This window comes from Ciconia boyciana, chromosome 7, assembly GCF_034638445.1.
Source record: "Ciconia boyciana chromosome 7, ASM3463844v1, whole genome shotgun sequence".
NCBI classification, from domain to species: domain Eukaryota; kingdom Metazoa; phylum Chordata; class Aves; order Ciconiiformes; family Ciconiidae; genus Ciconia; species Ciconia boyciana.
Window position 1 is genome coordinate 2,672,320 of NC_132940.1, and position 26,440 is coordinate 2,698,759.

At 43.8% G+C, this 26,440-nt stretch overlaps 1 protein-coding gene across 2 annotated transcripts in view; it reads left to right on the forward strand.

Moving 5' to 3' along the window:
• The first annotated feature begins 816 nt into the window (after window positions 1-816).
• JAK1 (Janus kinase 1) overlaps window positions 817-26,440 on the forward strand; it is a 66,744-nt gene continuing 41,120 nt past the window's right edge. For both annotated transcript variants that reach the window (XM_072866511.1, XM_072866512.1), the window contains exon 1: window positions 817-1,009. The gene's annotated coding sequence lies outside the window, so the exon portion shown is untranslated. The remainder of the gene's footprint in view (window positions 1,010-26,440) is intronic.

Consider the following 26,440-nt stretch of genomic DNA (forward strand, 5'->3'; position numbering starts at 1 on the left):
CAGAAGAAAATGCCAAATACATGTGCATGTGGGGGAAGGGGGGGAATAAATTTATTGAACTGAATCATTTTCTTACTGATACTACTTCCACTTGTGCCATTTCCTGTGACTCTGAGAAGAGTTTGAAACCGCAACGAAGAAACCCATTTCTTTTCTGTGCAGATGAGAGAATTGTGTGTCTCCTCATTTCAGTGTAAACACCAAGTTGTTTACGCCAGCTCACTCGCGTCTGCATGAGGCTAGGGATAGGGTTCTAAGTTTCTTAAAGATGATCCAAATACACCAGTAGCTCAGCCCGCACCACGGCAGACATCGGTCATCTGCAGAGACGACAGCTATGGCCTCAGCACTGAGGTGGCAAAGACAACCCCGCAACTTCTGCACCGTCCGAGCGCTGCTACAATATATGTTAGCCGACAGGCATGTTTAGGCACCTACTGTTAAACCCCCGGGTGCTGACCCGGGCACTGGGCTGGCCTCCCACCACACCCGCTAAAGCCTTTACCTCACTTTACACCATCCAGGCGACAGATCCATTTTAACACCCCCCCCCCCCTTTCTCCCTGACCGCGCTGCGGCCTAGGCAGGGCCGTCCCCGCTGGGGCTCGGCGGCCTCTGAGGGCCCGAACCGCCTCCTACCGCCCACCCGGGCGCGGCCTGGAAAATCTCCTCAGCGGCGGAGCAGCTCCCCGGCAGCCCCACGCCGCCATCTCCCCCTACTCCCCTCAGCCCGCGAGGCGGCCGCGGCGAGGCGCCACCCCCGGGCGGGCCGGGCCCGGCCCGGCGCATGCTCCGCAGGCGGTCGCCACCGCCGCCGCCGCCGCCGTGACGGGACCGCCGCCCTGTCGCTGCCGAGCGCTCGCGGGCTTCGCTCTCTCGCCCACCGGGTCGGGCCGAGCCGGGCCGGGCCGCGCCGCCCCCCAGCCCCGCGGGGCCGCGGCTGAGCGGCACGGGCGCCCCGCGCTTGCCTCACGCCCGCCTCGCCGCCCGGCGAGGCGCGACGGAAGAGGTGAGTGGGGCCGGAGGGGGCTCCCGCGCCCGCCGGCCGGGCCCTGGGCCGAGGGGAGCCGGGGAGAGTGGTGCGGGCGGCGGGCGCGTCCCTTGAGGGAAGCTCCCGAGATGGCCGACGGCGCCGGGCGCAGGGGCGGCGCGGGGCTTCCCCCGGCGACCGCGCCGGCCCCTTCCCGGGCTGAGCGCGGCGGCCGTGCCCGGGGCCGGCGCCTGGGCTCGGGTGTGCGGTGCCGCTGGGTTCCCCTCAGCGGCGAGGGGCCGGCGCGGGTACGGGGGACGAGCCCGTGCGGGCAGTGCCGGGCTGGGAAGGGGTTTTCGGAGCCACGTTACGGCGAGCGGCGACTCCTGCGCGGCCGCGGCGGGGGAGGCCGGGTTTTGGTGATAGGAGGAACCGGAATGAAATAACTTGGGTTCTGCCCGCTGGTGGAAATGGATGAAATTAAAAAGTACCCAGGTGCTCATGAGCGAGCTCGGACCCCTCCGTGAGTTTACAGGAGTCCTCGGTTTTCTTTGCAAGTGGATCTGCTTAGATATATTGCTGCCTTGGACTTCTGTGCAAATTAAAGGCTTGGAAAAGTTGCTTGGGTCCAGCTGTCAGTCTGGTGTCTGTTCCTTTCTTAGGGATAGAGACACTTTTTGGACATCTTTCAGCCCCCCTCTGTAGGTGCTTCTTCCCCTAAAGGTGGTGACTGCCATGGTGCAGACAGGTCACCTGTTGGTTGGATATCTGTCACCTGAAAGGACAAGCAGGGATGTGGAGCCGGTAACTTGGCAGTTGGCAAGTTGTGCCTACTTTCCACCTTCTCCAGACACCTAAAAGTGTAATTCTGCTTTACGTGTGTGTGTGTGAAAACAATTGCTTTGTTTGGATAATCCTATTGATTTGGGATTTTCAAAACATGTATAGAAAGCTCATACATGAGGAGCACCAGGAAACAAAAGTCTGAAGCATGTCAATCCTGCTGTTAACCATGTAGGTTGATGGCAGAAAGACAACATGGCAGTCGCTCGGTGTGGCAGGAGAGGCTGGACCCGGCTCTGTTTGAACAGACATTGAGTCTGTGCTCAGGAGGAGGATGGAGTGGTGCTGGGGAAACATGTGGCTAATGGGGTGGCTGCTCCGATGGATTAGGGATGGGGGAGTGTATTTTGAGGCATAGAGACCTGGAGGGCAGATAAATTCAGTGCAAGAAGGTGGGGTTTGGTTTTTTTTTTGGTGGTGGTTGGTTTTTTTGGGGGGAGATGGAAATAATTTGAAGTTGCGTCAGTGTTTACATTTAGCTCTAATTAGCCCCATTTAACTCTTGCTTATAGAAGATCCTCTGCAGTTTTATTCTTGAGCAGAATGCATGTAAGTTGGTACCATTTTATCCATGGCTGCTGAAGCTCAGTATTAAGTTCAGTTTTGACCATATATGGGGAGTGGTAGGCATTTCCTCCTGGCACTTGTTTTTAAAACACACAGGAAGTTGCACCTTGATCTGGGTTTGTGCTAGGTGACACTGAGACAGGTGCTTTGAAGTACAGAGCCAGCTAAGGACATGCTGCTCACATCTGAGCAAACAACAGATCGCATCAGGCTCTTGCTGTCATTAGTGGTGTTAAAAGTTAGTGATCACAGGCAGATTTTACAAGCGTTTTTGTCAGTACGTTTTTAGTGATTCAGTTCTTAGATATCTTACTTGTCTAAGTATCTGCAAGCCGTGTGCCCCAAAGCTCAGTGGAACAGAGAATATACTATGCTCGTACAGAGCAAAACTGCAAACATTTGACCTTTGGGAAAGGTTAGGTGAAAAACTTCTAAAAAGCCAGGGTGAGTGGGTTTACATTTGCACAAGAATATAAACACAGAACTAGAACAACTTTAAGTTTGTGAACCCCTGGAAGTCTCTGCACTGCAAAAATCTTTCAGAATTAATTTCAAAGTGGCCTTTTTTGAGAAGCAGGTTCTGTAAATCTCAAACTGTTCAGGAATATACTGTTTCTGTATGTCCAAATTGACTTGTCTGCTCAATGAGTTTATTTAAAAAACAAATGGGAAGCAAGATCTGGAGAGAATATCTAATACAAAAGCTTTGGAAAGCAAACCTCTATCAATTGCAAAGCAAAAAGCTGAGGTTTACCTGAACAGTCACTGGACAGACTCAGTGGGTAAAATCAACATACCTTTTAAACTAATTTTTTCCTAGTCAAACAGAGTCTGCAATTTAAACTTACTTTAATTCTTTTACCTTGCCTCTTGAGGGGCTGGAAGTAAGCCAGGGTTCTCGGTTGGACGAATAAGTGATACTAATTCCATAAGTTTAGACGGACACTTCTGTAGTAGTTCACAGTCTTGCAAATGAAAGACTGAATTCACAGAAACCAGCTTCCCTTTTTTGTGTAGAGGGGAAAAATCTTTCTGTTTTCGTAGGCAGCATCCTGACTGTGATGGCCTGCTGTTGCGGGCAGGAAGATTTCACCTCTTTCCTGCCAAGTACGTCCCCATGCTCCTTCAGTTTGGAGGTGAAACACCTTTTTCACCTGCAGAACTGGCCTCAGGTTTCTTGGCACCTTACTGCTGCCCGACTTGGTATGAGGAAGGGAGATTCAAAATGCAGCACAAACCCGAATGGAGAACCCTTGAATCTATACACTATGTTGGGCATGAATTGCACAAGAGAGAGCTGCTCTGTGTTTATGTAAAGGAGAAGGTGTTTGAATAGTTTTGAGAGGTTAAAGCTTTTACACAAAAAACCAGACCCTTACGACTGGTTTGTATTTAGATGTGAAAAGGATTGTTATGAGAACCGATGAACCAGAAAGCCTGCTGAGAAGCCAGGTTATGGAGAGAAGACTGAGTTGGGTCTTAGTTCCTGACTCATCTCAAGTCCGACAGCGATTAAAAATGACAAAATGTTTTCTTCTGGATGATAAACTGGCAATATTCAAGTTGTTCTTTTGTAGCCTGTCCAACAGTTTCTAATTTCTTAAAGATGGGGCATTATTCCTGTAAATGCACTCAGAGTTGCTCTAGAGCTCTAAAGCACTTAAAATGCAATTAGATTTCAGGTATTGGTAATGGCAGACACTTGCCGAATTGATAGAAAATGGCTTTTACAGTTCAAGCACATGATTCAGTCAGGTAATACTCAGAGCCTGCCTTTTGCAAAGGAAGCTTTTTCATGGACTGATACTGCTCAGTTTTGCTAGGAGGGTGAGACAAATATGCTTGAACCTCATCAAGAAGGAAAGTGGAGTCTCAAAAGAACAGCATTTTGGATGTTTGGCAGCTAACTTATTACTCTGTCTATTGCTACAGTGAGTCTATTGCTCACTCACTCGATGTCTTTAGCATCTAAGGTCTTATGACATCTTGATGTCTTTAGCATCTAGCACTTAAGGTACCCCATCCAGTATTTGTTTTCCCCATTCACTTGATCCTTCCAAAAAACTGAAACAATGCTAAAAAGTACTAGGTTACTGGAAAAAGAAGTTGATGATGGTTCTCTTGGGCAAATTGGTTGCAATTTCTCTTGATTGAAATTGGAAGGGGGAAGTGAAGAAGTGTGATTTAGTGGTTTTAATGTCCTGGCCTGTTGAAAACAGGTGGATTTTTAAGGAACAGGTCCTGACATTTTTCTTCATGCTGAAGGGCTTATAAAACTACAAATGGTTTTGCTGACTAGAGTAATTCTTGTTTTTTCCCTGAATTGGTTATATAAATGTAACGTAAGCTGCATAACTCACAGAAAAACTGAGCTACAGGAAGCTGGAAGAGCAGCTTCTACTTGGAAGAGTATATTCTGTACCACTTATATTGCATATCATTATCTTTTACTGTCCTCTGATACTGTATGAGTTGTTTGATAAGTGACATGAATATGGTTCTCTGCATGTTATGTGATTATGATTACACTCCAAAACAGCTGGCCCATAAAATTGTTCCGTTAGACTTTTTTTTTTTTTTCCCCTGCAGGATGTGAAAGGTAAGATAGGAAATAAAGGAAAAGAACTGGAAGTCGATGGAAAAGTGGAGGATGTATACATCATCCTGAACTATGGAGCAAGGTAGTGGTGAAAGCCTAGGAGAAATCAAATTGGAGTGTTTGTTTGAGGAGGAACCTACCTGCGGAGTTAAGATTCTGAACAAGTGCAGTTATAGCTACCAAGGAATACGAAAATTGTTTGTGTTAGAGTAAGTGGCTTGGTGTTGCTACTGATTCTGCTTTGTCAGCGGTTCTGATAGTAAACAAACTGTCTTCCAGAAATACCAAGTCACTGTTCTGCTGTAGCTATGGAGCTCCCAAAGTAGCAGCAAGGGCTTGCTAGTAAAGAACAAGCTTTTACAAGGCAACTGGCTTCAAGAAACTCATCCATCATAAATGCATGTATCTGGTAGCTTAGCTCTATGAAGTATTTTGGACTTCTACTCCTTTGAAGCTGGTCTGCCACATAAAGGAAGGTCTGCTAATAAATTGAATAAATTCAGTATTTAATGCTATATTCTCTGACTTTTGAAGCATGTAGGATTTACCGTGAGTCAAGGCTTTGGCTGCCTGTGTGTGTACTGGAGGAGGGATGGGAAGGTTCACAAAGATAAGGAATCAGTCTGCAGGTGGGTAAGCATATAATGCAGCATTTGATGGGTTTAGGAGCCTTGGGGTGTTTCAGTCTCAGCTGTGTCACTGGCCAGTGCCTGACTTTGTGTAAACAACCTGTTTATTCCTTCAACACATTTCTTCCCCACTCTCCCCTGGAAATGCTGCATTCCCTCCTCAGTCCCCAAAGGCTTAATTCCCTTTGAGTGCAATCTAAGTGACAACTGCTATTCATACTTCCAGGAGAAAACTCCTAAAGGAAACTTTGCACATTCCTCAGACTGTGGTACGCAATCTCCCTTGTTTGCAGAGTGGATCTGAGAGGGGCCCTGGCTGTCGATGCACCTAGACGTGAATACAGTGCAAGTTTTTAGCAGTTTTGGACACCAGGTGCTGTTTAAACTGTTCTTTGAGGGTTTTTGTACCCTGTTATTTCCAGCTATTTGAAGACTGAGCAGAGTCTGGATTGCCCATCAGGTGGCCCAGTTGGAATTTAGCCAGGGTATTGAAATAACTTATTAGCGGTACTCTTAATAATTACCCTTCAATCTTGGGCATATTCTGTCAAAGTAACTTTGTTGGTCTTCCACTTCAGATCTTTTAAACTGCTTAATTTTACTGGCTGGAAGTTGAGATTGGGGTAATACTGACTCGTGCTATTTTGAACAGGAATCCTGTTCAAACCTAGGAGGTTGTACCTAGACCTACTGTGAGAGCTACCGTGCCTAAGGTTGTGCTGGAGACAGCAGTTCTTCCACTTTTGATGTCAGGAGGAAGGACAGATCTAAGCCTTCTGCATTTTCAGATAAGGAAAATGAAGCAGACCATGCTAGATCTGTGACTTGGACAGGGGAGTGAGTGGGAAGAGGGAACACTTGCAAGAAATTTGTTTGTATGTGGACTCAGTTTTTCAGGAAATTAATTTGGCAGAACTAACTTTTGTACTCACTTTGAGATGCTAGCAGCACAAAGAGATACATTAAACAAAAAAAAAACCCAAAACCCAAACCTTAAAAGCCTTGGCAGTTGTACAGTCTAAAAAACTTCCTGTTGCTTGCCATCCATAAATACCTGTGTTTGCACTCCTCTGGATTTTACCAGAGTCTAACAACAAATTCAAAGCAGGTTTTTTGTTTGTTAATTAAGAGGGGGGAAAAAAGAAGTATAAAGGGTACCATCTAGCTTAAGTGTTGCATTAGGCTCAGTCTTTTATATTTAAATCTGCTATTTGCATAGGTTGGATTTTTTTGTCCCTAGGATTCCAAGCTCTCGCATCTTAACTCAAACTGGTGGCCTCCTGCATGAAAAGAAAATGTGGCCACCCTCAGTTGTGAGGTTTTTGGTTGAGAACAACTATAAGCTGGCATTTGCAGTTCACTTTATATGGTTTTCTTGTACGCTCAGTGTCTTTCGTGTTTACTGAAGATGCACAAGAAATAACCTTTCACTTCCTGAACGCTTCTGTGTTTCACTTTTCCTCAAAGTATGGCAAAACAGATGCTAATAATTTTGAAATTGCCGGAGCCCATCTATTCAGAGAGTTTAAAAGTTCAAAAGGAACCAGAAAGTTAAATCAGCGAGCCTGACCTGTATGTATCAGCTTCTGTTGTTACCCTTTACAGCTCTGTAACCTGTGCTGGAGCACTCTGTTTTACAGGAGTTATCCTCTCCTCCGAAAACAAAAGATTACAAATTCACTGTTTGCCATTTTGCTTTTTCCTGCTATTGATTTGTGTTGTATTTGTATTAAACTGTATTTTTTTTCCTTCTTTGAATCTTCTACCCTTCTTTCCTGTTCTTAAGACTTAAGCTGAAGGAAGAGAAAGGTGCATTTGACTTCATTATTGAAGTAACAGCTGCAATTCCAAAACTTAGCGCTTGCTGCCTTCCACTGTTTCTGATGGTAAAGTCTATTTGCGTGGTCTGCAGGCTGTAATGGACACCACGTTCTTCTGAAATGGTGTTAGAACCTCCTGACTTTTCTAACTGTTTTTCTATTAGAAACATCAGTGCCTGGCTTAGGCAGAGAATGACTTAGATGTATTTTATTTGACTGTTATGTATTGATTTTTAGAAAGTCTCTTAATAACTCTGTCCCTTAAAGGCAGGGAATAGTCAAGAGCTCATCCAGATTCTGGAAAGTGCTGGTATGCTCAGAGAAAAGGAGCCTGTCCAATCCCCATTTTTTTGAAGGTTCGTAACTGTTCATTGCCAAGAAAACTTCTACTTGTGTTCATGCTGCTGTATCATTGCCCTCATGAAGGGAACATAGAGGTTGTGTTTATTAATGATACAGAACAAGCCCCTGTAGCCCGATGAACGTGTTGTATGTAGATGGAAGTTGCTAGCACAAGCGTTGCCAACTGGGATTCTCACCCGGAAGCCTTTGTCTTACCACCAGCATCACCTGGAAAAACTCAGCTTGTGTTGTTTTATACCAGTGTTTATTTTAGTAGTAATTCGTGGCATGAGCACCTTTCTTAAAAGTGTGGAATTGATCAAAACGGGAGAGCATGGGTTTGATTTCACTGTCAAAGCCACAGGTGGTAAGTGAAAGGACATATAGGGATAGCTGACTTAAAGAGCTTCATTTTACTAAAGAACAACAGCTATCTTCTGCCAAGTTAAAAAAAAAAAAAGTCCTGTGGGTTTTACAGTCCTTTCAGCTTCCTGTACATGTGACTTACAACACGGCCAAGTTACATGTATATAAGCAAGATACATCAGCAAACAGAGGACTCACTTTGCTTAATAAAAGGCAGCTTTTAAATTCTGAGTACTCAGTATTATGCCAGCACAGCCTTAAACAACTAAAACCTATGATGCCAGTCATGTTAGCTTGGCTGTGTACAGGTTAACTGTTCGTCCTTTGTTGGTATTGACTGAAAGTTTACCTTGCAACGTGTGGTACCTCCAGGCTTAATCACGCTGTGTTCTTACAAGTTTGCTGTCGAATTAAGTGAATACCGAGCTCACATTTTTCTTAGCTTACGGTGTGCGTGTGTGGAGGGAGGAGGTAAGCAGTGCTGCCAGGGTATCGGCGAGGCCATGGTTTCACATTGCGGATCACAGCAGCTCTATCTGAAGGCACTCCTGTTGTGGCACGTCACCCCTTCGGTTGAGCAACTAGCGTGCTCTGATGGATACCTGTTCCAGCTCAGAAGACTTCTCATCAGCTCCCTCCCCTGCCTTCTGCAGGGATGTGCAAACTTGGACACCGTGTTGTGAAAATCCTGCCTGAGAAACAGCAGTGTGCTTTTAGGTGGAAGCAGTTTAACTTCTTCATATAGCCCAGCGTGCACAAAATTATTTTTCTCTAGACGTGGCTTGCACCACAGCGTATGCCTATTGACGTGCTTTGTGTGTCATTTAGCATGCGGAGCAGCATTTATATAGAGCCACCCTCTTGCTCTGTATACTTGGAGAATTAATTTTATGTGACAAGGGCAGGACCTGCCAACCTATAAATCTGTGGTAGGACTCTGCCTCTTTAGGGAGAGAAATCTGGATCACGCGTTACCTTCGCCTCTGCTATGCTGTCACAACCCCATTGCGTGCCTTGAGATTGTTTCATGCTTTCTCTGATGAACAAATTCCTTAAGACTTTTTAAATCCATTATGTCTTTGTTACTTAACTGCTTGATAAAGTTTAATTAGCAGTTAATGTAACCTGCTACGCTTGTTTGCGTACATATATGCTGCTAACTCTTGTTTGTCTTTAGAGTTCCATGCAGGTTCATTTTTGCACAGACAAATCAGTCCATATCAGTGAAGTCAAGTAATTACATACAGAACTTGACTTGTCCCAAGCTTTGTGGTGAGTTCAGCCTTTAAAATACAGCTGAAATGCAAACTGCTGTCTCTTCCTGATAATTTTGCTGAAGCTGGCGAAGGCTGTTGTTAGAACTGCAACTTTTTTGCATCGCTCCAGCTGGAAATAATTTACCACACATTTCAGCTCACATTTTTAAAACAATTTAATCAGTGCTAGCTCTGCATTCAAGGCCAAGGCAGCTTGCACACATACACACCAGCGCTTGAGAGGTACCATCCCCCAGGTGCTTACTGCTCCTTTTCTGTTGGAAGGTACTGTCCGCCTCCCCACAGCTGAACCATGTACGCTTCCTTTTTTTGCCAGCAAAGACTGGTAACCACCAGTAAAACAGTAACATCTTCATCAGTCTCTGCTGCCTGTACAAAGGGTGTACATCCGCTCACAGCCAAAGTAATTTTAGAAATGTTGTAGGGTATGTGCTAATAACTGAATTATGCTTTAAAAGAAAATCTTCTTTCTTAGACACTCTTTAGAAGTTTTTAAAAGCACTGGAGATCAGCTTTCCCAGACCATTTCAGTGTGTTTGTTTTTCAAAACCTATTGTTACTCAGTTTAAGGAACAGGGAAAGTTGAGAGTAGTTTAATTAGCAGGCAAGACTGATGTAATGATCCTAATCTTGTAAACAAATACACGCTTATGGTCCTACAAAGCTATTCTACTGGTTTTAGTGGGGCATCTCATGGTGTGTACTCATAGAGAGGGCACAGTGTACAAACAATTAACATATAATTTGCTGAGCCCCAACCAAAGGCTTAAGAAGAAGCTTAATCTGTTCTATCTCTATGTTAATAGAGATTAATTTTTCAGGACTTCCTTAAGAACAGTTTGATTCTAAAGTGTAGGTAATATAGCATAGTTCTGCAGAGCAACAAGCAGTCTATTCCATGAACCATCCCATTATAAAATGTGCTAAAATGGGGTAGTTCCCTTTCCCCCATCTGTCTCGGTCTAATCCATAATTAGGGATGAGCTATAAAATGTCTTTTAAAGGGGTAGGAGGAGAAGGTACCTTATTGGGAATTTGACCTGAGAAGCCAAATAGTGTGGAGAAGCCTAGCGTGATGGGTGTTCTTCAGTAGTAAGCATTCTGCAATAAGCTGATGACTTAGAAATGCTGTTGTAGAGTTCTGTCTTGATTTTACAGACTGAGTCCCGCATCAAGTTTTCTTAGTTTACAGCTGAGGTATATCTTCCTGGTTTGATTTGCATTTCATCTTGTTCATTTCCAGAAGCTGTGACCTTAAAAAATTACCTAGTATAGTTTTATGTGTGAGCACTGGTAATGGGGGGGGAGGGAGGAGGGGCTCAGTCCAATTAATTAATTTTGCAATAATTCTGTGCTTTTTCTTTTTCATATTATGATTTTATAGATGTGATCTTGCTCTAAGTCAAAGGCACTGGATTTAGGCAAAGAAAAATCATAATTTGATCCTGATTTGTTTTTTATAAGGCAAAATGTCATCTCATGCTTAAGAAAATATGCTTAAGAAAACAAATGTTACTTTTAATTTGTACACCAAACAGTTCTTTCATGATTAAGCGGCTGGAGCATCTTTCATGTAAGACTTTAGTACTGTGAGGGTGGTCTAACAATGGACCAGGCTGCCCAGAGGTGTTGCGGAGTCTCTATCTGCGAAGAGATTAACAACCCAACTGGGGGCATCCCAGGAAGCCTGCTCCAGCTGCCCTTGCCTGAGCAGGGCTTGGAGCAGGTGATCTCAAGAGGTTCCTTCCCACCTCAGCCATTCTGTGACATGGAAGTTGTGGTTTAATAAAATTAACACCTTGATATGTCCATTTTTAATTTAATTCTGTAGTTGGATTTATTGCCAGACTAAGTTTGTGTGTTTCAGTCCTCTAAAAAAAACAAGTAAATGATAACTAGTAAGGAATGGCTTGTTATTGGAATATCTGGTATGCTTATTCTGTTTCCCTTGCCACATCTGTTTGCTCTCTTGTTACAGTAAACAGAAAAGCATCTACAAGATTTAAAAATGGTGGTTTTGGCTTCTGTAATTCTCAATTAAGCTTTCATCATTCCTAGCCAAAATGACAGGGTGGCTCTTTCAGAGTTTTTGTCAAAAGTATTTTTCAGGAGTCTAGGTTAAGTATGTGAGGATAACTAGTGAAAACAAAGTTTAAAGCAGCCTAAATGAAGTTCTTTGCCCTGATTTCAATGACTTCTGGTCACAATCCATTAGTTCTCAAAATTTCTTGAGGAGGAAAAAAAAAAAGTGGTCTAGTATTTGTGATGTTTAAAACAAGTCAAGTCTATTATCATCAAGGAAAAAAATATAGAGCAGTCTTTCTGAATCTTTCTTGAATCTCTAGGTGTACTTTGGCTCCCTCGTTATGAATGGTAAGGAAATAGTGGCATTCAGATTTCTCTCTCTTTGCAGATGTTTGGAATTGAATGCTGCTCACAGTGATTATTCCATACCATTTGTCATGCTCAGGTACCACACTATCCAATACAACCTCATTAAGCCGCTCCCCCCCCCCCCCCAATATAATACGCAGATATAATTCCTTTAGTCATGGACCACCCCTATGAAATGTCTGTAAAATGTCCACAGAACATCCACTGAGTTAATTTAGTCCATGACTTTGGGCTCCCTCTGTTATGGTGGTCACTCAGGCCAGGAGAGGTGGTGTGTTGTGTGGAGTTATTGGGCACCAAAGCCAGCTCAGGTCTGGTCACTGCTGCACTTGCACTGCTTCTTGTAAGGCATTCTTGCAAGGCACCTCCATTGGTTCAGGTGGTTCCTGCTATAGTAATTCCTGTAACATGCAACTCAGGTCATGGGTTACAACAATTTAAAGGTACATCCATCACAGTCTCCACCCCTGGTCCCTTTGGGCCAGGTTATAGGGTGTAACATTGCAATGAACTCCTCCCCTTGCTCCTAGCCTGGCTAGCAGCAAGGGGTTCTTGCTATAGTAATTCCCATAACATGCAACTCAAATTCTGGGTTACAACAGTTTAAAAGTATTTCCATTACAATCTCCACCCCTGGTCCCTTTGGACCAGACCATCGGGTTTAACATTGCAATGAACTCCTCCCCTTGCCCCTGCTCCAGCTTGGACTTATCCACAGACTGCAGTCCCTTAGGGGTGTACCTGCTCCAAGTGGAGCCTTATCTATGAGCCACAGTCTCTCCAGGGGTATACCTGCTGCGGCATAGACTTATCTGCAGCCACAGTCACTTTGAGGTGCACCTGTTCCAGCATGGCCTTCTCCATGGGCCGCCATGCCTTCAGAGATAGACCTGCTCCAGCATGGCCTTGCCCACAGCCACAGTCCCTTCAGAAGTAAACCTGTTCCAACATGGCCTTACCCATGGCTGCAGTCCCTCCAGGGGTGTACCTGCTCTGTTGAGGGCTTATCCATGGCCACACGCTTTGAGGTGCTCCAGCATGACCTCATGCACAGCCACTGATGCTTCAGGGTGTACCTGCTGCAACATGGACTTGCCCATGGCCACAGATGCTTGGAGGTATACCTTCTCCAGCGTGGACTTATCCTTGGGCCACAGTCCCTTCAGAGGTATACCTGCTGGGGCACAGACATAACCACAGCCACAGATGCTTCGAGATGTACCTGCTCTGGTGTGGACTTATGCATGGCTGCAGACACTCGGGGGTGTCCTGCTCCCACGTGGACTCATCCACAGGTCACAGTTCCTTCGACCCAAGTTCATACTGGACTTCCAGCCTGTCCAGTACAGCAGCACAGAAACAGCAGTGATGCCCTGGCCATCTGCCAGCCCAGGCGCATCACCATTGCTGTTATCAAAATGTTCCCAGGCACAGCAGAGTCAGATGATCAGCAGTACAGCAAGCAGCAAAAGCAAAAAGCAGCCACTAACGAGCGCTAGACTCTAATATACAGTAAGGCAAGCAAGCCCCATGGCACGCACAGAAGCCTGCTGATTAATAGCTGAACACAACAGCAGCTATAAATTTCATCTAGCACATTCCAGTCAAACCTGTTGTTATCTTAAACCCTTTGAGCCCTGTGTTGGGCACCAAAAAGGACTGTCGTGGTTTAACCCTAGCCACAACCAAGCCCCACCCAGCCGCTCGCTCACTCCCCCCTGGTGGGATGGGGGAGAGAATCAGAAGAGTAAAAGTGAGAAAACTCGTGGGTTGAGATAAAGACAGTTTAATAGGTAAAGCAAAAGCTGCACGTGCAAGCAAAGCAAAACAAGGAATTCATTCACTCCTCCCATGGGCAGGCCAGTGTTCAGCTATCTCCAGGAAAGCAGGGCTCCATCACACGTAACGGTGACTTGGGAAGACGAAGACCATCACTCAGAACATGTCCCCCTTCCTTCTTCTTCCCCCAGCTTTATATGCTGAGCATGACGCCGTATGGTATGGAATAGCCCTTTGGGCAGTTGGGGTCAGCTGTCCTGGCCCTATCCCCTCGCAACTTCTTGTGCACCCCCAGTCTCCTTGCTGGTGGGGGGGGTGAGGAGCAGAAAAGGCCTTGACTGTGTGTAAGCACTGCTCAGCAGAACGGAAACGTCCCTTTTTGATCAGCACTGTTCCCAGCACAAATCCAAAACACAGCCCCATACTAGCTACTGTGAAGAAAATTAACTCTATCCCAGCCACAACCAGCACAGAAGCCAATGGATGCTGAGAGCCAGCTTTCCAGTGGCTTCGTAAGAAAACAGAATGAGAAGTTTGAGGTTCTCATGACTGTATGTGTTGTGCATTTAAAAAAACCCAACAAATTCTGCATGAGCCCTTTTGACAAGCATTATCGAGAACCTCTTTTTCTGCTCAAGAGCCTGTTGTTTGAGAGGAGCGGAGCGGCACTGGTTGGAACGGGAGCGGTGTGAACATCCTCGTTCCATGTGGGTAAAGATCCTGCCAGAGCAGAAACTATTAAATATATCTCCAAAGATGATCTCCCATCCTGAGTGCTGGCATAAGACACATTTTGGAGTGTTTTCACAAGTGTTTTTCAAAACGTATCACACTTGGAGAAATTGTGGGGAGCGCTGAAATCCCCTCTTCCCTCCCCACTTTATGCTCAGAAGCCTGCGAGGATGGAGTACTGCTGTCAGATTGTTGGCTGGCTTTGAGTATGATCTGTGTAATCCTCGGGACGCTTGAGAAATCGTGCCAGGACAGCGTTCAGGGAGGTACAAAGGTGATGTTCACTGGGTGGGTTGTTGTGTATTGTGTTGTTAGTCATCGTGATCCACAGACATGGAAGTGGCAAGTTCTGCACTGCTGACTTGTTGAATGTCTGTAGACCGACAGCACACTGGGTTTTTTTATTTCCCCTTAAAAATGAGGGAAATACTTTTTTTTTTTCTATTTGTGTAGAAAGACCGTGTCTAGAATGGTATGGAGAAATGCAGTAGACTGTTTTTAACTGCATGTAACCTCGCACATTAAAGATAGCCACTGCATATGCACAGAAGTCACATAAAAAGAAGTCACATTTACAATTTCTGCTAAAGTACAATTGTGCATGGACAACGTGCATTTAGTCATTTGAGAAAATGAACTGATTTTACTTCGCAGTATTGAAGTAAACACCAAGGCAGAAATTCAGCTGGGTTACAGCCAGATTTCTGGGTTGTAGGATACAGGGAAAGATTTTGGTTAGTTGTTTAAAACCAGGGTATTTCCTCTCTGTGAAGTTCATATGATAATTCTCAGATTGCTTAAGAAAACTGCTGGAGGGGTGATACATCCAAGTTCCTACAGGAATTACAAATAATAATAATAAAAAAAGTTTGTAGAGATCACTTGTAACTAATTTCAGTGAGTTTTCTCTGAAGTCTCTAGTTAATCTTTCAAGACAGAGATCTGCTTAATGTAACTAGTATTTGTTTAGTGTTTACTAAAATACTCTTTCCCTTTAAAATAAAACTTTCCAGATTTTAGAACAGTGTGTTAGGTTACAAATCAATAGGTTTTTTGACTGGTCTGAAACTAGTCCAGCGTTATGATTCTTTTAATGTGTTGATGCATTTTGAGTCAGTTTTTCACGGGATAACAGCTGTCTGGCAATTACAGTGACTTAGGGCAGTGGTTTGGAGTGAAGCTTCTCGTCTCCCTGAAATCCATGGGGCTTCTGTAAATGATGAGGAATGCCTGATGTGGTATCGCTAGTTTTTGTAGAGGCTGAACAGTTAAGGCTGGGGATATTTGTATGTTAGGATAAACCAGCAATGTAATGAAAGTTGAAGGAGGTTTTGTTAAGATTCCTGCACTTTAACTTGCAACTAAATTTCTAAGTTGCTTTTAAGGACAGAAAAAAGGAAGTACTTTTATGGTTAAGAGTATTTAGAGCTAAGGCTTAAGTAGCCATCTTAGACTGCTGAGCTAACAGGCTGTGTACTTGGGAGTTAGTGTATGCACAGTGCACTTTCTGGTTTTATTTTTCATTATTTTCTACAGAAGTGCATGTGCTTTAACAGACAGATTTGTGCCCCAAAGCTTCTTTTCTCTAAGTATTGTTTGTAGGAAGTATTGCCCACTACAGTTAAATATTTATTGCCTGGAATAGCTGCACTGTGGTGTTTGCAAATTGTCTGGCTGCAGACCTGGAGCAAAGCATGAAATGCCCAGCTGGTTTTTAAAAGTTCCTTTTCTCCATAGTTTTTCGTTTTGAAATCCAGGCTTTGGAATTGTAATTGTAAAACATCCAATTTCATCACAGTGTATAAACAGGGGAGAGGTGTGATTTAAAGTTCCTCAGACTTGCCTCTCTCCTTCTCTTCTGTTTTCTCTCAGTTTTTTCCTAATTTCCTGGCGGTGAGGTTTCACGGGAGGACCTCGCTGGTAGCCCTTCCTTTTCAGCTGTATTCACTCTTCTGTGTTTTCTCATTCGTAGAAGTATGAAAAGGAGTACCTGGCGTGTGAAGCTACTTTCTCTGTTTAGTTGAAGTTAGAACCGAGTCTTTGCGGCAAAATAATTGATTTTAAGTTTACCCTCCCCCCCAAAATTCAGAAGATTTTGTGTCTCATGGTCTCTTAGACGCAAAATATATTGTTAGTTCTGGTATCAAGTTCAAAAGGGGAAATATGAAACCCCAATTCTAGAGCACAGTTCCTGTTTTTCTGACTTGACAGTTTGAGCTCGGACTTTATTACTGCTAGTTTTTGTTAGTTTTGGAAGCAGGCAAACGCTGTTTAATAGTTAAGCAAATGGGTCAGTCTGGGCATAATGTTTATCTATCTTCTCTTTCTTCTAAGTTATGCTGAAAACATCCCCCAAACTAGTCATGTTATGCTTTTCCTGGCAAAGAGGAGCAGAAAGTGATAATTTTTAGGGCTGGCACAACATAATATAGGGAAGAAGTTACTATGAATAATTCATGCAAAAGATACCTAATAAAGTAGTGCAAATATAGCACTCAATAACTTGGGACTTCCCTAAAATATAAAATACTTTTCTTAGAAGTTTCAGGTTAGTGATTCTCCTCCTGGATTTTCTTTTCCCTTGATGTCCAAAAAAGCCACTTAACCCCCTAAGAAACATACCGTTGATATTTTGTCAGTGAGAAGTGACGATGTAATAAAAACTTGACATAACTTGTGATGGATATATATGGTGATTAACTATATCATGTTGCTTTGCTACCACTGGCCTCTCTCTCTTCTTCCCTTTGTCATTTTCTTTATGATCTCTTTTAAGGCATGAGTGTCAAAATTAAGTTATTTGGGTCAGGGGATATTACTGCAAATCTGGGAAAGACTTTGGTATATATGATTTTTAAGCACATAAATAGTTCTGGAGGACTACTTATGTATATAAAATATACAGGATCACATATTGCCACCTATAGTATATATGTAGTGTTAAACAATTGTAATTGATATTTGATTAGCTTGATTAGTCTTGATTAAATTGTACATCTATTATGAAGGTTTTGTAATGGCTTTTCCATTCTCCTCTGATGTTTTTATCGTAAATGTACAGTCGAAGTATAAAAGTTACGAACTTAATTATGTGGAAATTCCCTATATGTGACCATTAGTTCCTGTAAACTCCAGTAAATAAGACTACAACTTGCTTTAGAAGGGTTTTTCTCTGATTTTTTTGGGTGGTTTGAACAAAGAACAGTAGAGATAGTGCATTCAGAAAGCCAGTCTACACAAGTTGAGGATTTCTAGGAGGGTGATCTTGTTAGAGGGTGACTCAGTAACTCAGTGTGGCTGCAGCTGGGAGGGAGAGGGGGTAAGAAAGTATTTTTTGAAGCGAAATGCTTGGTAATTGCCCATCGAACTTTTTGAGAGTGATTTAAGCACGACAGCTCCTTAATTTCTAGTCCTTTTTAATGTTGTCTTTCAGTCCCTTTGTAGTGTAATCCTGTGAATCATTTACTTCGAAATGATCATTAAAAGTTGAAAGAAAGTGTAGAAAATTCTGATGACACCTTACTTGTGAGTATTGACATACACGGCCCCTCTATCCTGGAGGTCCTGAGGTCGGCAGTGGTGGTGTTCGGTATGTGAAGTAAGAGATGTTACAGCCAGCACTGGGAAAGTAGATACGGCAGGAGGTACTTGGGGTGAGTCATACACATTTGAGTCAGTGCTAAAAGCGATTGAACAAGAGTGTCCCTGCTTAGCTATTTTTAATATTTGCTTACTCACATTTACTGTACTAAGCTCTTTACAGGAAAGGTAGTTAAAAGCTCTAGTAAGGTCTTAAAGCCACTTTTCATGGCAACAGCTTATTTTATTGATTTGGAGTGATGTCTTCCGCCCTGCCTTTTCCGGGATTTTTAGATCTTAGCATAATTCTTGTTCTGCTTGATGCTTCCAGAAGTACTGCAGTCCGGTATTCACAGCATTGCATCTAGACCTGCACGGATAAATTGGCACCGAGGCCAGAGCTTACAGGCAGATCAGCAGTGGCACAGCTGAAGTGGCGAGGAGGGGTGGTGATGGGTCGCTTGGTAGTACCTAAAGATGCTTTTCTACCTCACGAGGTGGAAGTCTGTTTCATAAGGGACGTGATTTGATATATTAAAAAAATATTCCCAGGTTTTAGCCACAATGAATATACAAGTCACAGCTTTTCTGTTGTAAAACCCTGCTTGCAATTTACATTATCCTTAGAGTGCTGCCCTTCCCAGGACAGCAGCATCTTCAGCTCGTGGAGCTCTGATGACCAGTAGGGTGCAGCCCTGGCTCCCTTCTTTACAGATAGGGATATTCTCTTCTTTACAGATGTTGACAGCTGTATTTGCAGGAGGAAGGAGTTTAGGAGGTTGCTTAGGGTGCGCATATGTGTCATGAAGTTCAGCGGTGGCTTCCTGTTTACTGCTGCTGAGTGAAGATTTGGGCTCAGGCCAGAGAAGGTGCAAGAGTGCGGCTTGTGGATTCGCTGTTACACAGGTCTGCCCCTGCCTCTCCCCCACCCTCCCCATCACTTGGCAAGGTGTTGCAGCAATGACTGTAGCCGTGGGTTGGGGTGTTTGCTGCGGAGCTGTGGTGGAACCAATACGCTGGATGGAAGTCGCTTTCTTTTCTTGCCGCTGAAAATACTTCCCAGCGCACAGCAAAGTTTCTTGAGCTTCGTGTTGGCGCTGGAGCTGGGGAGGGAGGTTGGGTCACAGTTCTTCAGATCAGAGACTCTTTGGTTGAGTGTGGATAAACTGGGCCTGCTCAGGCCATTGAAGCCGAGATAACTTTTGTTATCAGCCTCTTGGGAAGAAAGGCTGACCTGTGGCATGTACAGCTAGTATCTTGGGACTCATCAGTGGGGAGGAGCAAAGCAAGGCACGATAGTTTGTCAGTGTTGAGTCACAGCAGCGGTGTAATGATCCTGCATCCAAAGCTGCTGTTGGAAGAGAGGCATCAGAAGAGAGGGAGGGAGAACTGCAGCTAAGCAATGTTTGCTGCTATGTGCTTCTAGAGAACCGAAATCAAGTTATACCTGGACTGAAACGTGAACTGGCCATAAACTTTTATGAAACTGCTCTTGGCCAAAACTGGAAATTGAGAAACAGTGAGCTACTATAGATTTTTAGAATATAAAAACACTAGTGGGAATGCAGCTAGCCTCCTGAAAAACATAAAAGTTTCTATTCCTCCTGTAATTTTTTACTTTGGACAGACCTTATAGTTGTGCTCTGAAGAATACCACTCGGTACTCTGAAATACAGAGTATATTTTACTCAGACTTTTTTTTTCAGCTTTCATACATTCTATAAGACTCATAGGAGGGTGATTTTGTTGTTAAAGGGAAGACCACCAAGTTACCAGGCAGCAACTGCAGAAATAGGACAAGCAAATGTTCTCTAAAAAGAGGAATCGGTGAACTGTAAATAAACATGAGATGATTCAACCCTACCAGAATTTTGTAGCAGAGTTAAATTGGATAGGTAAACTGGAAGAGGTGTAAGACTTTCTAGGCAGAAAAGTACTTAGACTGACAGTTTGAAATTGTTGTACAGGGTGAGATCCTGTGCATTGCCACACCGCTATGTCAGATGCTAAGCGTAGTAGAGTCTGTCCCGGTATGGATGAGTGTAAAGGGCAGCTTTAGTCATTCTGGGACCATACAGTCAGCGATAGGATAATTGTGCAATCTGCAGTACAAACTCTCAAATCCGTAACCCAAACAGGACTCCCTAAGAAAAGAAAAACAAAGTCCCACTGCTCACCATTGTACACTAAAGCCACTGATGTGTCTTACCACCTTTGAACCACTGTTGGCACAACTCTTAAGGGTAAACATGTAAAATCTACTCCTATTTAGCTGGTTAGTTAAAAATAGTGTATGTATTTGTCCAAGAGATTGAATGAATTGAGTGTAAATATTTAGTTTGCTTGACAGGGCGATACTGGGATATAGTTCATAGTTGACAAAAGACTCACACAAGCAGTCCTCTTAACTGTAGCAAGTACACCATGTCAAGCCATAGCATTCACAATTAAATTGGGTAGTGGAAATTCAGTAGATACAGCAGAGAACTTGCTGAAAATGATTGTTAGAACTTCAGTTGGTTGAAAAAAATCCGTAATTACTGATATGGTGTCTTGAAACACTGTACTGCATTGCTCAGATTGTCAGTTGAGGTATGTGCAAGCTGGGGAAATGCTAATGTCTGCGTTAATAGGTGATGGTGGAGGAGTGGACTGGATTTACAGGTTCCTTCTCAGCCCCATATTCCTGCAGAACAAGCTGCTTGTGGCAAAGTCTGCCTGTGCTTAAACACTAAATTGTCAGTTACTTTAGTTGTCTCAGGAGATAAAACTGATACTAGAAGAATATCAGGGTGTTCCTCTATTTCAGGCAGAAAACAACTGTTAGGTAAGACGTTAACTGCAGGAGTTGGCAGCCTGGCCTTCATAACATCACAGCTATCCCATATTCTGAAGTCCTGTAGGAGAATCAGTGTGAAACCATGAAGGAGTGTGCTGGCTTAGTATCCAGAGGACAGCTGAGATGTGACTGACACCATGTTTGCATTGAAAGGAGCATTTGATGACTCTACATGTGTGTGTACACACTTAAGTGAAAAAGCAGCAAGCACCGTCTGTAGGGTTGGACACAGGAGGCCAAAACAGTTAGCTGAGGAGGAGCATCCGACCCTATAATTGGACAGCCACCACGGTTCAGATTCTGCTTTTTGGTCACCAAAGGGAGGCACAAGGATCCTCATTATTTGTCAGAGCTCGAGTTGTCTACTCAGACAACTTTCTAAATAGCTTCATTTGGCTTTCACTGATTGGCTTCCTTTGTTTCAAGTGGCTTCTGCCAATTTACTTGTGTTTGATGATTTTGAGGAAGAAAAGAGCCTGCAGCTGTGAAAAATGATGATGTTTTTTCCAGTTTCAGCTCTTTGTCACAGTTGGGATCAGAAAAAAAAGGATTTAGGGTGAGATCTGTAGCATGTCATTTCTTTAGGACCCTTAACAGGTGATATTTAGGGCTTACCTCCTCTTTTTAAAGTAAGCTGGGCAATATAAGGATTCATTAAATCCTGAAAATATAAAAATAATTGCAAGCAAACTGCAGTATATCCTAGGGGAGAGTCCGCTCATCCAGCTTTTGAATCTGCGGTCTAAAGAGGCAGGCTTAGATGCAGATGTCTGAGATCCCTTCTCAGTCAAAGCAAAGACTTGGAAACCTTATCTGACCTACTTCAGATTTCTGTTTCAGGGCAAGATAAAACGCATCTTGGACTTAACTGTCTAGACTGACAATGAGAGGAGCATACAGTGTCTAGCTGAAAGGCAGATGTCTGCATTTAGCCAGATGTATGGGAAACAGGGCAACGTGCAAGTATTGCCAGGGTCCCCTCTCATCTCTGGCTGGGAAACCTGTTTTGAACACATCTTCTTTCTTAACAAACTATCTGAGACCGAGGTGAGTTAAGGTCAGCACAAACTCATTTTTCAGCTGTTACCCATACTGCTCATTTGTGGAAGAAGAAGTGTAACTGTGCTTGGCTTTTTGAAGAGAAAAGATGAGCGCCTACCTCATTGCTTTTCAGGCAGAGGCTAAAAATAAACCAGTTACAAGTTTTATCACTGTGATCCTTTTTTGCTAAAGGTCGTTCTCCGTACTCTTCTGTTTTTCACACACTTGCAGCCACCCCTGGCTGGCCTTTGGGATGCGTGAAATGAAGCACGAGCAGTCCTTGGTGGTAAGGCTGCAGCGTCTAGCACAGCAGCCCTCGCGGGGACCTTGCGGATGGGCTGACCTGCTGCCTGCCCTGAGAGGCTCTGGCCTTGGTGAAGTGGTGAGGAGAGCAGAAAATAAGGAGAAAATCAGTCCATAAAATGAACTGAATGGGCTTAGAAGAGGGACTTCAGTGTTGTGTCTCATTGTGCTTCAGACAAGCCAATTAACTAGTCACAGTTCCTTCCTCTGACTAATAGGGATAAATGTGTTTACAGCTAACCATTAATACAGGGGTACTCTTTATTAGTTGATAATAAAAAGTAATTACTATGTGTGTTTATCCCAACAGATGGGCAATAAAGAACTGTATTTCCCACTTCTATTGAAAATTATGTCTCGACAGCAGTAAATCTTTCTCATCTGAAGTCATACACATACTTTGAAAAGTACACACAGGTATGAGCATGCCAGTGGATACATACTGCACTGTTGAGAAGCAGTTGCTTAAGTTAAAAGTTAAAAAATACAATTAGCTTCAAACAGCAGTGTCAGAACTTGACTTTGGTTTTCCTTTCTGAGGGCTGGTCTTCCTTGTAATCTGTGTCATGTTGGTGGGAGCTAGTAGGAAATGCCAGTTACATGCATTTAATGGAGCAGTGCAGTGTGAAAAAGCAGTCGTCAGGCTGCCGGCGCAGTGCTGCCTTGGCCCCCGCTGCCATCTCCTGAACGCCCATCCCTGGTGCAACCCCATGAATGTAGTTCAGTGAGATTTCACTCGAGCCAAAGAAAACCCCACCAAAGGGTGGGTAACAGCCAAATGGGTCTTGTGAGTTTGTTTCAGCATGCACAGATAACAAAATACAATGTCTGGAAAATGACATTAGGACTCGTTAGCTAAAATGACAGTGAACTATCTGCAAAGACCATTCCTGTTCTGAAGCCCACCCACTCATATGCGTGCTGACCTCTACATCCAGCCTTTGCCTTTCAGAAGAGCTCTAAAAGCAAATGCAACGTTTGAGCCACTTTGTGGTCCTCGCAGTTTGGTGAGCGGATCCTCTGTGAGCATGCAGCTCTCTTGTCCCACGTACGGGTCCTGTCCCCAGGTGTCACTCGTGGAGGCGGAGGTGGGACTGTCAGAGGCCTCTTCCTTGGGTTAGCTGGTTTTTAATGTGAAGTGCTAAGCTAGTTACTCTTCTCCAGCTTTCCTAAACTTAGAACACTTTTTTTCAATACACAGTGAACCAATGTAGTCCAATAAGGAAATCTTATATTAGCATATATATATGCTATATAGCACATATATATTTTATATATATAACCCTTCACTGAAAGGGTTGTCAAGCACTGGAACAGGCTGCCCAGGGAAGGGGTTGAGTCCCCATCCCTGGAGGTATTGAAAAGTCGTTTGGATGAGGTGCTTATGGACATGGTGTAGTGGTGGGCTTGGCAGTGTTAGGTTTACGGTTGGACTCGATAATCTTAAAGGTCTTTAGACCTTTAAGAATCCTTTTAGAATCTATAAGATTCTGTGATTCTGTAATAGTTTTCCATGGGAACTTTTTGGGTCGGAAAACTCCATATTGTTCACTTTCCATTGAACATGTCTCTTGTGCACCTATGTGGCTAAATCTAGATTTTTTTTTTTTTTAGGCCTACTGTTTATTGGAACATTAATTAACCTGAATGCTTTCAGTTTTTCAGTAATAGCTCCTCCTTGCTACACCTACCACCGTTAGAACATTTACCCTCAATTTGTTGACTGCTTCAGCACTAGTGAGCACAGTAATACACCTCTTATTTGCAGACATGGTGACTGCTGTTCCCTGTAGTGAGAAGAGTGAAGCACAGTGACTGAGAAAGCAAAAGCTTCTTCAAAATATAGTAGTTAATAGGTATAGTAAGACAAGGTTGAAATGTTACCTTGACTAACTCTCCTTCATTAGTTTCCCAGCAAATAGGTTTTAGTTGGAGGTCAGTGTATTTGATTTTCAAAGCTCTGGGTGGCATTGGCGTAACTACTGTAGAGCTCATCTGTTTCTGTAAATTGGTCTCAGTTGGCTGTGGCTTTCCATGGCAACGCTTGCTAATTCTTTTGCAAGAGAGCATCTGCGTATAAGTTATCTCACAAGCAATAAAAAATGGTCTGTTGATATAAAGGAGCAGTTTCCCCACAGACTGAGGTACTGGTAGCTCACTGTCCAGGATGCTCTGGTGGCCTGCATGGTGCGTGACAGCATGTGGTGGCCCAGGGTGGCCAGTGGGATGGGCAGCGAAAGCTGGAGTTGCTCTGCTTACAGTTATGGATAGGAATGCTACACGTGGGACAATCTGTTTTCAAATGCAGGTGGTGGTTTCCACAATGTAGCAGAAATCATAATGCAGCTTCTATATGGCAGAGGAAGAGGTAACACTGCTTTTCAGACGAGGACTTCTAGCTTTCTAGACCTGGAAGCACAGTCAGGAGTTGAGCTTTTTTTTTTTTTGACAGTAGTAGGGCTTCACACTGTGGAGAAAGACCAGCTGGAGTCCCTTGAGCCCTTCTTGGTGAAGGAACACCATGTGACTGCTAGCAGTTAGTTGGTATTGCCATATTCTTCCCTTATGCAGATACTGGGAGAAAGGAGGGGGAAAGAAAAACTGATGCTAAGCTCCCCTTCTTCCTATTGCTGAGTTTTGCTCTGCTGGGTGGCAGGTTTTCCAGGAATTAGGTTCTGCCTGAAGGACAGAGGTGCCCCCTAGAAGTTCTTCATTGTTGATGATGCATGTTTTTCTTTCTTGATTTCAGTAGTTTTGTTGGTTGCAGCATAGCCACACGCTCACCTGTGCAGTTAGGTTGAGCTAACTGAAAGGAAGGTGTGCTGCTGCTAGAGGAGCTTGGTGAGGACAGGAGGAGGAAGAGGCTGGTGCCTTCTGTTTGGTAGCTGTATGTGAGGCTGTACCTCAGAGTTTTTTGCAGAATTGGATTAACGTGGAGCCCTGTCGGTAGGACCAGAAGTGATCTGTGCTCGGATCTGGAATCCCATTGAAATTTTTCTCATTGCTCCATTCCTGTTCTGTTTTACCATGTGTAATGGCCTTTACAGATCTTTTTGCACTGTGACTTACAGGACCACACAGCTACAATTAGCACCTCCTCTGCTACTGGAGCACCTGCTGCTTTGCAGAGGTTGCTGCACTTCAAATCTCAGCTTTTTACTTTGTTGCGTTGGAACTATATATATAGTGCCTAACAGAAAGGGCTTTAGTGGAGCCACTATCTTTAACCCTGAGACTGTTTTTGTACCATCTGGCCATACCATCTCCAACCAGAATTGCATGCAGTGTTCCAGTATTGGGGCTACCAGCTTTACAACAGGGAACCTAAATGATTCTATGATTTTAACTTAATAAAAGATGAGCAGAGAACACAGAGAGGGGTAGGAGACTTTGAAGATCAAATTACTCTTGCTGTTGATAGCAAATCCCAAGTTTGCTATGAAATTGTATGGTTTTACAACTATATTATAGAAAGAATGTTTGTTGGTTGGGGGATATCTTTGTTGGTCATTTGCTGTGAACAGAAACACAACAATAACTGGTAAAGTTTTGTTTGCTATTGTTTACGACTTGTTTTAAATGGTGAGCCCTTAAGAATGAACTTTAACAATATCTTCTCACCACATTAAAAAAAAATAAAAAAGCAAACCATCAAAAAACACTTACCAAGGTGCAAAGCCACCACAGGAAGCACACGACTACCAGAAATCTTCGTGAATAAAGCAATCTAGGGGATTCAAGTGTCTTGCCATATGCAGAGTAGATGTTGACCACATTGATAAAACTCTTTAAGGCCTTTATAAGTTATTTTAGTGCTTATGGCAACAAGTTAGTGACATTTACTTTTAAACCAGGTACAATGCAAAGAGATGCCAGTATTTCAGTTTGTTCTTCTGAGGGCTGCTGTGGTCAACTTGAGGTTGTTCTTCACCATCAGTAATTCCTGCTCCTTGGGAAGTGCTGGGGTGCCAGCACTGCTTCTGGGCAGCTCAGCCCCGTTGCAGGATGATGCTGGGCAAGTTCCTCCTCTGGGGTAAAGGAATTTTTCTGTAGCAAAACCTCCTCTCGCACCCGTTCCTTCCGTGAGACCGGGCGACCTCTGTGCATGTGGTGGCTAATGGTGGGGGAACACAGAGGTGTGCTAGTGCGTAGGGGATTTGGAAGGAGCGTGGGGCTTGCTTGCAGTCCCTCTTTGCTGCCACCATCGTAATGTGCAGCCTGTGCACTTAGTGTTGCCCAGCTCCAGGGAGGAGGAAGCAGGGGGTGGAGAGAGCTGGGACAAGAGTCTCCATTTTGTGATATGATTTGAAAATTAAAAAGGTTAAGAACATCTGTAGCTGCTCTCAAGGAAGTGGCTATA